The sequence below is a fragment of the Thermobia domestica genome, chromosome 2 (assembly GCF_964235325.1).
Source record: "Thermobia domestica chromosome 2, izTheDome1.hap1.1, whole genome shotgun sequence".
NCBI classification, from domain to species: domain Eukaryota; kingdom Metazoa; phylum Arthropoda; class Insecta; order Zygentoma; family Lepismatidae; genus Thermobia; species Thermobia domestica.
Window position 1 is genome coordinate 5,360,148 of NC_137455.1, and position 13,698 is coordinate 5,373,845.

The following is a 13,698-nucleotide window of genomic DNA, read 5'->3' on the forward strand; positions in this document are numbered from 1 at the left end:
AGGTGAATACTGACACTTCCGATACCGTTTACGACCAAATTCAGCCTCGTAACTTGGTGAGAGGGAGATACATAATAATGATAAAAAATGACCAAATATTAGTATCGAATCCATAGTTTTTGGCGTCGCTAAGATGAACAGTGATAATTCCGATCCCGTTTAAATGCAAATTCAGCACTCCAACTTGGAGGAGGAACAAGATATATATAAAATTATCAAAAAATACCATTATCAATGCCGAACTCATGGTTTTGATGTCATTGAGATGAACAATGACACTTCCGATGCCATACCTTGCAACATGAGGGTGAAGGAGATATCTAAATTCATTGAAAAGTGCCGAATCCTTAGTCTTTGCGGTTTCTGAGACGAACAGTGACACTTCTGATGCCGTTTAAATTCGAATTCAGCCCCGCAACTTGGGGAGGAGAAGGAGAGAGAAATATAAAAAGAATCGAAAATGACCGATATCAGACAGCGCTTTACTAATAGTAAAAAGTGACTGACTAACGAAATATATTATTACTATTAGTTTTTTAAGTGTAACCCAACGAAGTGTGGGTAATTGATGCTAGTAATCCATATTTACAAGTAAGACTTCAAATAACTTGGACTTTGATGCCGTTATTTTGTATTTCCAATACAGGTCAAAATTATTTATATAGATTACATTTACACAAAAGACATAGACAGTTGAATCGTTTTCAGTTTTCCCTCAAATTATTCTAATATATTAAGAGGTTTGATTATAAAAATTATTATTTTAATTTTCTCTCTCTCTCTCTCTTTTTTTTTTTTTTTTTTTTAAGTCAATATTGCTAAATATATCGTCATCTTCATAATAGCTATTCTGCTATTATTAGCAGGTTACTTGCTGCAACTGAGAAGCTTCGACGTTCGGTGGTCCTCAGCTAGTCTCTTCGTCTTGTAGCAATTTTCTGTTTTAATACCTTCCTTCAACTAGTCTCCTTCGCTCGCTCCAGCACGTCTCTTATAATACAGCTCCTCCTCAGCCAATATCCCAACCAGTTCTTCTTTCTCCTCTTAACAATATCTAGAATTTTTCCTTTTTTCCTACTGCTATTGTTTTAACACCTTCTCATTAGCTGTTATTCAACACAGCTAATTCTCTCCTTTTTTTTTCTCCATGCCCATGTATTGAATGTCTGCAATTTTTTCATCATTCTTGCGTAATGTCAATGTTTCTGACCCATTGAGTACATATTGCGATCAGTAAAACCAAATTTCAATATTTATTGGAAGTTTGTTTAATACAATGATTAGCTAATTGTGGTTAAAAAGAAAAATCTGACTCCTTTAGAGTGTAAAAATAATTTTGAAATTCATGGTATTTCAATAATCTGTGCCGTTTTGATTTTCTTTCATGCGTCTCAGGGGTAGCCTTCCCAGTTTGGAAACCAGTGGAGTGTTGGATCTGTTAAAAAAATATATATATATATAAACAGATTACAAAACGTTGTGATTTAGGTATACCTTACAAGTAGTGAAGCGTGGGCACCCATTAAAAAAGGAAAGGTCATCACCTATGTTGTACACTATCATGATACTTACATGAAGTTAAACTATATTACATTTGAAACATGCATTGTATTTTCGTTACTATTGGCGCATTGTAGAGTTTATTATCCCTTATATCCATAGTAAAGTTTACCTATGAAAAGCATAAGATTTCTTAAATGCAAGACTTGCAAGACTCTTACATGCAAGACCAAGATCAAGACCAAGGGTTCCAGTGCAAGACCAAGACCAAGACTGAATGTGCAAGACCAAGACCAAGACCAAGACCTTTGCTCATCACAACTCTACGATAAGCCTGAGCAAAATAGCGATGGGTCAAAATATCAACACAATCTTCATTGCAAAGTCTATGGCCACTCGTATGTATCTGAAACGGTGGAAGAGGTGTAGAAACAAAAACACGGGTATGTCATTATTTCAAAAGTATAATGATTCAAAGTTAAAAAAAAATGTTCCAGGGTCCCTCGCAGGGTCCCAGACGGGGTCAAACTCAAAATGTTGAAATGAAAAGGGGTTCAAGTTGAGTATCGTATGAAAGCTTATGTTAAGTGAAAGAAGAGAAAACAAGTCTCGACTCTTGATGAAAAAGTCTATTGCCACTCCTATTAATCTGAAACAGTGAGACAGGTGTAAAAAAAAAAAAATCTAGAATGTATCAAAGGAAAGAAGAAATATCCCAGTTTCAACTGCAGGATCCCAGATGGGGTCCAAATCAAAAGTTTCAAGTGCCAACGGGGATAAACAAGCACATCATGTGAAGGCTCGTGTTAAATGATACAGAAGTGGACATTGGACAAGTCTGACTGTCAATAAGCATTGCAAAATGGCACGAGTCATTTCCTTTGGTACATTCTAGATTTTGTTTTGTTTGACGCGGACAGTTGTGACGCGGAGGTGAAAGCACCAGTTCGACATTGGTGTCGCCAGCAGCCCTGTGGGCCCTCCCACTCGGCAAGGTCTGCGGGGTCGTTACTTATGCCCCTGGGCCCGTTCCATATATGATAAATTAATTAAGGGAACGATATTGACAAATTTCAAAGCCATACGAATAAATATTATTTCTAGGGCACCTAGTATATATCGAAATGGGCCCATATACTGTTTTGTGTATGTAATGTAGTGAACCTGTTTGATACTTCATTTATAATTTCATGTTTGTGTCGTATACGGAGTAAGAAAATTTTGTGTTAAACTGGGTCCTTCTCAAACGGCGGGGAGCTTCCCTGGGGTGCAGTTGCCGCCCATGACCCCCACAAGTTACGGCCCTGCGCAAAAGCAAGAAATAAAAATATTTCAGTAATGAACAAACTAACCATCAATGTAATAACAACAGTGAGTTAATAATTTATATTTAATTTCTTAAATACATACATTTCGCATCATGTAAAACAGTAAAGAAGCATCATCTCAAATAATCAGTAGAGCGGCAGAGAATAATATACAAGCATCTGAACCACATTAACTGTGATAGAAATACAATTAAAAAGAAATACAATTAATTTCTTACAATAGGTAAAAAAAAAAAAAAAATGCGTCACACCATTCGCCTTGCCACGGCACACCGGTTGCGAATCACTGTTCTATATTAAATCTTTGATGGTACGAGTAATACAAACCCTTTCTTCAATCAAGAATGGAATGGCCAATGAAGAACGCTGAAATAGATTAGCCAATCGAGCTCTGCGAAAGTTTTCAGATACTCGCAAATTATTTGCTATGTAATTAACTACATAACTTCCATTTTCTCTGGATAACATTGGCATAAACTGCTTCCGAGCCTATAGTAAACTACAAGCTCGTACAATTCTTGAAACATTCTTTTTCCCTTTTTTTAAAGAGAAATTTTCAGTCTACCATCAACTAACAAAAGTGAAACACATTCTAAGCTCATTAGAAGATGTATTAAGCTAATGTTGACATATCCTATATGATATATATATATATATATATATATATATATATATATATATATATATATATATATATATATATATATATATATATATATATATATATATATATATATATATATTAATACTAGGTTCTGATTTCGGGGTGTTTAGCGTAAAGTACAATAATGAAATACAACGTTGCATCGGTGCAACGACATTGCGCAAATTTTTCTAAAGATTAGATCGTTGATAATCTAAGTAATTTATGTCTTATTAACGAGGAGCAGAAAGTGCTGAAATTGCGCAAATTTCCGCCGCGACGTTGCCAACAACAGGATTTAAGGAATTGTGTGAAATTTTGCATCGAAATGAAATGTATAAAGCTATTCCTTTATGAGATATATTTTATTGCATTCTAATATTTACAAAGCAACATACTTATTTACAGAAAATTTCATTTTACAGTTTGAATGCTTGAAATTTAAATCCTACAGCTTTTAAAAATGTCATACGTGCCTTCTCATAGTTTCTCTGCGAATTCCTGAACTCAGCATACTTCCTCATGACAAACTCGCTCCTTTTGACTTCTGCTGGTCTTTGGGCCTTTGAAATTCCTTTTAATATGGACGTTATTTTCATGGCAGTTTCCGTTTGGATCTCTAACAAAGCAGAAATCACCGTATGAATATCAGGAGCAGGGAAGTAAAATTGACTATTATAATGTCTGTGAAAAGCTTCTGGTCCATTTGTCGTCCGACGCATCGTGGATGGTATAGACGCCCACATGACAGGTGGATACCTAAAATTAATAAAATAAAAAGATCCTTAGTTCATGCACACAATTATTGACAATTTATATAAAACACTAAAACATTTATAACACTAGATTCAAGAAATATTTATAGTCTTGGTCCGTAATTTGTTTACAACTATCAAAACCTGCATTTTAATCTACGTCTTACATGAAGACAGAAGAAAATTTCACTATAATTAAGTTGCATTGAGAGAAAATACCATATCAGCACAACCATTAATGTTGTGTTCAAACTAGGACAACAGTTTTTGCAGTATTAAGAGTTATTGAAGCATGTGCTACTATAGATGAAATTCAAAAGGAAGCTACTTACTTGCAACCGTCTTCTATGTAGTTTTCTAGGACGTAATCGGAAAATTTATGCCCTGTATCATCCGGCGTCATTGATATTAGTTGAGTAAAGGCATCTGATACTTCTGTTGGATGTAAATATGGCAACCCAAAAAATGCCTTTATCCATGAACCTGTAAGAAAAGCAATAATAATAATAATAATAATAATAATAATAATAATAATAATAATAATAATAATAATAATAATAATAATAATAATAATAATAATAATTTGTTAGAATAAGCAAGCATTGGGAAAGTAGTGAAATTGATGGATCTTACTGTTGGCTTTATAATTTCTTCATTTCGTACATTATTAGAACAGCAGTTTATTTGCTTTTAAAAATGGTGACTGAATTAAGATTCTTCAGTCAAACAGAATAAGATTCTATTTTCAACTGTATTCTGTATTAATATATAACAAAACAAAGTCCACATGGTATTATTAAATTAATAATAAAGAATAATAGACCATAATAATATCAATAATACCTAGTTCAGATTTTGGATCCATATATGCTTGTCGCAGATCATTGTCGGCTTGAATCCTCCGCCACCATGTTTGTCCCAAATGGAATCTGCAGCCACGAATGTCACAATTTGGAAACACATTCTTGATGGCTTCGTGAGCAGCTGTTTCAAAATCAACGTAAATGATTTTCAAGTCGAATCTACTGTCTAAGTTTCTTATCATCTTCCACATGGCCACATACGTATTCTTGTCTTTCTTCGGCAAAAATGCAAAACATAGAGGTAGATAATATCCATTTTTATATGCATGTATTGTATATAACTGTGTGAAATGCTTAGGAGCATAAGTGAAAGTTCCATCTGCAAATACTTCTAACCCGCTGAACTCACACAGAAAACTGAAAAGAAAATAAGATTAGTGTCAGAAAAGAAAATAGTAAACAAGACTGTAGTGTCATATCGTTAGGTGAAATGCTATGTTACGATATATTTTGTGAGAATCAAAAAAAAAAAAAAAAACTATTTTACTATAATTTGGAAATAAGACGGAAAAAGGAACTTTTCTGTTCAAGCAACTACTTCCTATTCTACTTCTTGATGCTGTAAATGAAACTCATTTCAAAGTTAATGGTTATAAATGAAATTATACTTACTCGATATTTTTCTTACACGTGAAAAGAATTATATTAGCTTCATCATCAACAAAGATGAATCTTTCTCCGTCAATTGCTATATCATCCTGCTTCTGAACCATTTGCTGTATAGCCTCTACGGTGTTTCTGGGTAGACGAGGAGTCACCTTTCTTCGATTTTTATAAATAACGTCTCGGCATCTTTTAATTTCTTTATGATCAAGTGTGTCATGATGTTCCAATTTTGAAACTTCCTGCCTTATAATTTTATTTGGCTTCTCGTTCAATTGTTCAGTGGCTCGTCGCTTACAATTCTCTCTAAGAAAATGCCGTTGAACACCATCTTCATCTTCACAATGATTATGAATATCTTTCCTTTCTAAAACTTCACTTGTATTTTCATCCATTGTTATACTAGCATTACAGCTTTTCTTAGTACATCTGAAAGAAAGGAAATAATAATTAAATCGTATCACGTGTTCTAAACTTACTATTTAAAGAAAAATGTATTCACTATTTCACTGGCAAAAATGTTATATCTTCCATCACCTTTTAACAAAGTATAGGTCCAATTGACTGACATAAATACTAATGCAGGCTTACTTATTCACTTACGAAAGTATAGGACAAATTGCCTGGCATAAATATTAAAATAGGGACTAGACACATATTTTAACAAAATATAGACCCAACTGACTGACATGGATATTAATGTAACTTTCCATTACTTAACAAAGTATAGAAGCAACTGAATGGCATAAATATTAATATAGGTTACATCACTTAACAAAATATAGGTCCAACTTCCCGACATTAATACTAATAGTGTGTTACATCTTTTAACAAAGTATATATGGATCCTATTGACTAGCATAAATACTAATATAGGCTTACAGAACTTACTAAAATATAGGTCAAGCTGACTACTGAAAATACTAATGTAGGCTTTGCATAACTTAGCAAGCTATAGGCTTATATACATGCAAAAATTATGTACTACATTAACTTACCTCCAATTTGAGCCTTTTTTTCCTTGGCGAAAGAAACGATACTTAAAGCCTCCCATTAATACACAAGGTACACCTTTTTCTGTTTTCGTCAATGTAAACTCCATTCTGAAAGTTTCACTTATGTTTCTCCAGTTTATTGCTTCCTGTTTATATTACCCTCCTCACTAAAACTTGCGATTAATTCTCGATCCTGATTGGCTCGTTGTGATTCTCGTTCCTCATTGGCTTGTTCTATTATTGGTTTATTATATCCGCAATTCGTTCGGGGTTTTAACAGAACCTGAGGAGGTCTGACATACAGTTGCTGGTGACATTTGGGAGAGTGCACAACGGAGAAGAATAAGCTTTGCAGAGAAGAATTGCTGAGATGCATTGCTTTCCTGAAGAAGGTGTTCCAACCACAACCAACATAGATAACATCAGAGATGCATTAAAACAGCAAAACGTACAGTTCACGAACCTCATTCGTGTCCAAACAAAGGAGGGACCAGCACCCATCTTGAGAATGTTTTCAACATTTGCTCTGGCCATATACGTTGAACACGCTTTGCCGACAGTCGGCTAACGGAAACGCTTTGTTATCTCTCTGGGAGTGAAGCAAATACACAGTAATTAAAGAACTGAGGCCCTTTTCAGGCCCACAAACCAATTTCAGGTCCAAAACCTTTCTAATGTACACTGTCCGGTAAATATCTTCAGGATAAAACAGTTGAGAATGCTCTAAGAGCATTGCCAGAACGAACTTTAAAAGAATGGAGAGATCTAGCGGGAAGGATAGCTGTAATTGTTCCTAGATGTAAAGGTAAATCTTTTTATCCGCACCCTCTTCTCTTTCTCGCAAAAATTAACAAAATATCATCTCTTTATGACTTATAGTTCTCGAGATATGACTGCTTAAATATCTAGAAATTCGAACTTTTTTAGTCAGTATCACGGGAACGGTAAGTCATAGAGAGATGATATCAGTGTTAATCCCTAATAGAACATTAAACATTTTCGTACTGATATTAATTGATGGCCAGTTGCACAGTGGCCACCGGTTACTATTTGCTACCAAAATATTTACCACCCTTTTAGATATTGACCAACACCAATATGACCTCTCTATGACTTACGGTTCCTCAAATAATGCTCCTTAAATCTCTGGAAATCGGCCATTTTTGGCCAATATCATGGGAACGGTAATTCATAGAGAGACGATATTGGTCTTAATCAATACCTAAGAGGATGGTAAACACTTTGGTAGCAATATTAATTGGTGGCCATTGGCCAAACCAGAACTCTTTAAGTTCGTTGAAAACCGCGGCGAGACACAACATTCGACATGCTGCTTTAGAATTCTAACTGCATGTAGGAGGTACACGTAGATATAAGTTGCTGCATCACTCAAGGGGGCGAGCTTTCTTGCCAAGGGGCCCTATTTATCTCTAATACATCTAAGTATCATTTATAGAAAGGTGAAAGGATAGTTATTAAGATATGTGGTAGACACACCTGAAATATGTATACAAGTGCTTGTTTCTGATTGGCCAAAACTGGAAGATATAGACAAATCTTTATTTCTGATTGGTCGAACGTCTGTTCACGATATTTCAAGAGAACTTCTAGAAATATTTATATATATTGTTTATTTTATATATGTTTGTTTTCCTTACAGTATTTCAAAACTATTTGCTTTCAATAACTATATTCTTACAGTTTTAATCTTACAGTTAGATATGATACGGAAAATGAATGACTGGGACACATTCCCCAGTCACCCTCTCTAACGACGCCATTGCACACATATAATATAGATGACTGAAAATGCTATTGTTATCCATTACTTTGTATTTTTTTTTTTTTTTTTTTTTTTTTTTGTTAAAACGACTTGCATTTTGGTGACTGTTTTTATTAGTCGATATACTTATGGTAATGATGGCAACGTTGCACAAGATTTTTTTCGCAATTTCCAATTTTGTTGCCTGCTCATTAAGGCTTTATCTGTGTCAACAGATAAGCGTGGGAAAATTTGCGCAATGTCGGTGCACCCCGTTGCATCATCAATCAAACTTAGAGTTTTTAATTTAATGTGTGAATTTAAGTGTGTGTCCTTGAATTGTCTCATGCCCCGGGCAAGCCTAGCACAGACATTTCTCAAGCACACGCGTGATAGATGCTGATGATGATGAATATTGCATTCCTTGCTCTTGATTATCAATCACCTCCAATTCTGATAGGGTAAATGTGCCAGTAGTAGACCATTTAAGGAGATTTTCAACTTTGTTAAAATGTAAAAAAATCATTTTTTACTAATAACTTTTACTGCATATGTCATTAGAAAGAACAGTGTTTAAATTTTACGTTTGTGTAGCTCACAAAGGAAATCTTTTATAAATAATTACACAGGAAAAAGAAAGTACCAGAAACCCTGAAAAAAACAGTAGTCGGCCTATGAAAACCAAAGGTCAGCCATTACTTTAACCAGTACTCAGCCACGCTATAGTATTGACTTTTTTAATGGAATTTTAGATATCAATTCCTCAGTAGCAAATTAAGGGACAAATATATGCACTCAGAGTTCCTACAAAGAAAAACTACGTGGACAACAGGCCCGCAACTAGAGGGAGCTAGGGGGCCTGGTCCTCCTAAACTTTTCGTGGCCCCTCCAGACCTCAACACATAAAACACAATTTAGATATGTGTAAGAGATTTTTAATGACTTGCCCCCCTAACATATCTATGCCCCCCCCAAACCTCTGTGGCTAGAAGCAGGCCTGGTGGAAAATATATTGCGATACAGGAAAAAAAGACTTCTTGTATGATATTTACCATAAACTAAGAAAAATGTGCCTCGGCCTAGACTAGCCTATTTAAAACTAATATATAGGCCTATTTATATTTACATTTATATTTACATTGATATTTATATTTAGCTATGACATTAACCCTTTAATATGAAGTTCATTAAAAACATTCAGGACACATAACCACTTGTTTAGCAAGTTCCTCGTACGATAATTCACTGAGGCATGTGCATTTTAAGTGGTACCAGTGATCACAAAAGTGACACCCAATATATTTAAGTGTATCGTTCTCAATATCACTTATGAATTCTTCTTCAGGCCTTAGACGGCATTTCAACAACTTCTTGCTTCTCGTCTTTTTAACTACTAGTGCTACTTGGCTTGACAGTCCTTTTCTTTTTGTTTGACTTAAAATTTTTCCTTTCTTTTGTATTCTCTCCCTTTTTCATTTTAGACGTTCCTCTTCTAGTTTTCTTTTCGATTCATTCTGATAATTTCTCCATGCTTGGGAGGATACTGCACTTTGAACTTTTTCTCTGGGCACATGTTTGGTAGTTTTGTTTTTGATTGGAGCTAGCCAGAAAAGATGCTAATCAAAGCCAGATGATATGGAAGTATTTTACGAAGGTTTTCTTTGAATTTCTTCTGAGATCATATGGAGTTATTTCTGGCTCTACTGACTGTAGAATCAGAAGCAGACCTTTCACCTTGCGTCGCTTCAGTAAAAGAGGCCATGACGGATATGTTGTTTTCCTGGTTTGAGTCAGACGTAACGTCTATTTCTGATATCGAAGATATATTTGTAGGCTCTAGACGGCCAATTGCTAAAATTTGGTATGTTCCAGGACTAAGATATCGAACATTTCACTAGCAAGTATCTACTGATAGCAGATCGATCCTCTTTGGACAGAACAATAGCCTTATATGTGTTCATTAGTGTAGAATAAGAAGACTCTTTGGATAGAGTATCCTCAACGCACCTGATTGCAAAAACATCTGACACTGAGTCTATTCCAGTAGATGTCTTTGGACTGGTTGAAAGAAACGCTAAATCACGCGTTCTTAAACTGTTAGACATATTTTCCTCACGCTCACAGTGAGTTAGAATGTAAATATTTATGATTATTCTGTATTGTTTCGGCAATCAGGCAACTCTAGGAACAGAGCAGATAAGAACAGATAATAATAATAATAATAATAATAATAATAATAATAATAATAATAATAATAATAATAATAATAATAATAATAATAGTTGAAGAGTAATTGCAGCCTTGGAATTAAAAACGTGCAGAAACGCGACATTGTGCGGAGTAATTTAAAAAAAATAAATCAATTAGATATTGATAACCCTTACTTCCTCATAGCTACCTTAGATTAAAAGACTAAGCTATGATCAGGGTCAAGGGCGTCGATCCTGCTAGGGCCGGGGGGCCCGGACCCACAAAGCTTATGTGGGCCCCCTATTGTATTTATGAATATACAGGGTGCGGCACGTAAAACCGGCTCGTAAAGTGAACACATAAAATGAAATGTAATGTATTGAATATGATTAACTACAACACATAAATGAAATGTAATGTATTGAATATGACTACTCACCTTCATAGCAACCTTCACAGCAGGTGCTGAAAGTGTCCTCCGAACACTTCAACACACATGTGAGCACGATTGAGGAGATTCATATATACACTTGTCAGTTCTTGTGTTGTAATCCTATTGGTGACATCCTGGATCCTGGTCTTGAGTTCTTCAATTGTGTGTGGATTTGTTTCGTATACTCTTCCCTTTAACAGTCCCCATAAGTAAAAGTCACACGTGGACAAGTCTGGTGACCGAGGAGGCCACAAGCCTTTGCTGATTGTCCTCTCTGGTGTAAACATCTCATGCACAAGGGACAATGATGCAGCTGATGTGTGGCATGTTGCAACGGCCTGCTGAAAGTAACATAACTGACGCTCCTCTTCGGTCAAGTGTGTATAAAACTCCTCCAGGATTCCCATATACACGTCACTGTTCACTGTCGTGCAGACAGATGGTCGTCTTTTCCTGGGAGCATTTTGAACCGATCCTGTACGCCGCCATTTTTCAATCAATTCCCGAATGGTGCTTTTTGCTGGCACAGAACGTCCTGGAAATTTCTCCAGAAACAAATTCTTTGTTTTCACAAAAGATCCAGTGAGAATGAACCGTTCAACAATGGCAACACGCTCGGGTATCGAATACGGCATTATCACACACTGACACTCACCCGGCTTAACACACCGAGGCCTTTTTCTTAACTGGTTTCGACAAGTTTCATTGGCTGCGGCTGTACGTGACTGCTGCAGGTCACGTAAGTCGACCCGACCTCGACACGCCATCTCTTGGTAGAAGGGTAGATTATTTAAGTGTTGCCAAAAACACAATATACCAGAATATTACGACGGGCCGGTTTTACGTGCCGCACCCTGTACAATATTTGGCATCAATTTGTCTTAAAATCCTAACCCTCCGCATCCGAATGACCCCCAAATTTACAGGGAAATCGGCGCCCTTGATTAGGGTAAAATAAATACTCATTACCCGTCCTTTTTAAAGTTTAGAGAAATAATTCAGACCAGCCATCAATCCTTAACCTTTTTTCCCTCAGTTCTAGAAAAATACAAGAATTGAAATGGTTACAATACCAGACTGATATTAAAGTACGGGACAAAAATAAACGACCAACATCGTCATAAGTTTTAATGGCATTTTCGATCGTTTAATTTTGTCCCGTACTTTATAACTGTATTATACTTGTATGATGCAATTAGTGACATCATAACAGTTACTTTTTCATTAAATCGTTAGAAAAGTCTTCTACGTATTAGTTAAGTGTCTTAGTTGTATGTCATGTGTCATTTAAATTGAATGAATGATAAGTGGATGACTACTGGAGTATATGTATCCAGTAGTCGTCCGTTGAAAGTAATGGGGGGCTGACCATTGGAAATTGAAGTGAAGAGTCATTTCCAGTAGTCAGCCCCTAATGGCTGACTACCGGAAAACATTATCAAAAATGCAACTTGTAGTCAGCCCCCCTTATTTCTACGCAATATCTTGTTTTGTATCATAAACCACGAATTTTTAATAAGCTACGATACATTCATGCATAGAAGAAAGCAATAACTCGTACTATTTTACAATAATATAATTTTAACTTAACTTTGAAGTAAAGCTTCTTCCTTATTTTTTTATTAACAAAATGCGCACTTTGCTCACTTGCATCAGCAGACCTCAAATGATAATTTTTCTTTTCTGCCACGAGGAGTCACACCAGGCCAGAACAAATGAGGTTGAATACTGGAGCTCTGATTTAAGTTGTAGTTGATTATTTGTTTGATAACAAGCTACTGTATGTTTATTTAATATGCTTTTTACTGAAAAATGGCTGACTACTGGAGACGGCTGACTTTAGGCACACTTACCCTATAGTCTTGATTGGTGGCGGATTATTATTTGGGATGAAATAATTACGGTCCTTTACTAGTCATGTAACGATTATGCCGAGCATAGGATCTAATCCGTTTTACCGGTGTTAAACTTGAAATGAATAGGCCCTACTGTTTCACTCGTATAAAAGTATCAGTCTTTTTCTGCTATAATTTAAATCGAAGTCTTGTAAATGCTGAGTCTACAGCTTAAGGTTAGTGTAAAGGGACAAGTTTTGCCGATAGATGTCACTACAGTCTTCGTATCTCTCCCATGTATTTTTTTACCTTTCACGAAAATTTACAATTTCTTTTATAAATTTCAACCTAAAAACTTCAAGTTTTTAGAGAAGGAACTTCATAACCTATTAAAGGGAACAATCCGTCCGATTTTTTATTTAGAATTTTCTTCATTGTTGAAACAGTTCCATTGTTAAAGGTTTGGATATCCATTTCAACAATCAAGAAATTTCTAAATAAAAATCTACACGGATTATTGGCTTCGATAGATTATGAAGTTCCTTTTCTAAAAATTTGAAGTCTGTAAGTTGAAATTTGTAAGAGAAATCGTGAATTTTCGTGAAAGATAAAAAATACAGGGGAGAGATACGAAGACTGTAGGACCATCTATCGGCAAAACTTGTCCCTTTAAACCAACCTTAAGTAATTATCCATGACGAAGTTAGACATAGAGCTTGTATCGTCTATAATCGTGGTAGCACTCGACCACATCTTTAAAATTACCTAATACAATCCTGATAATCGTATTT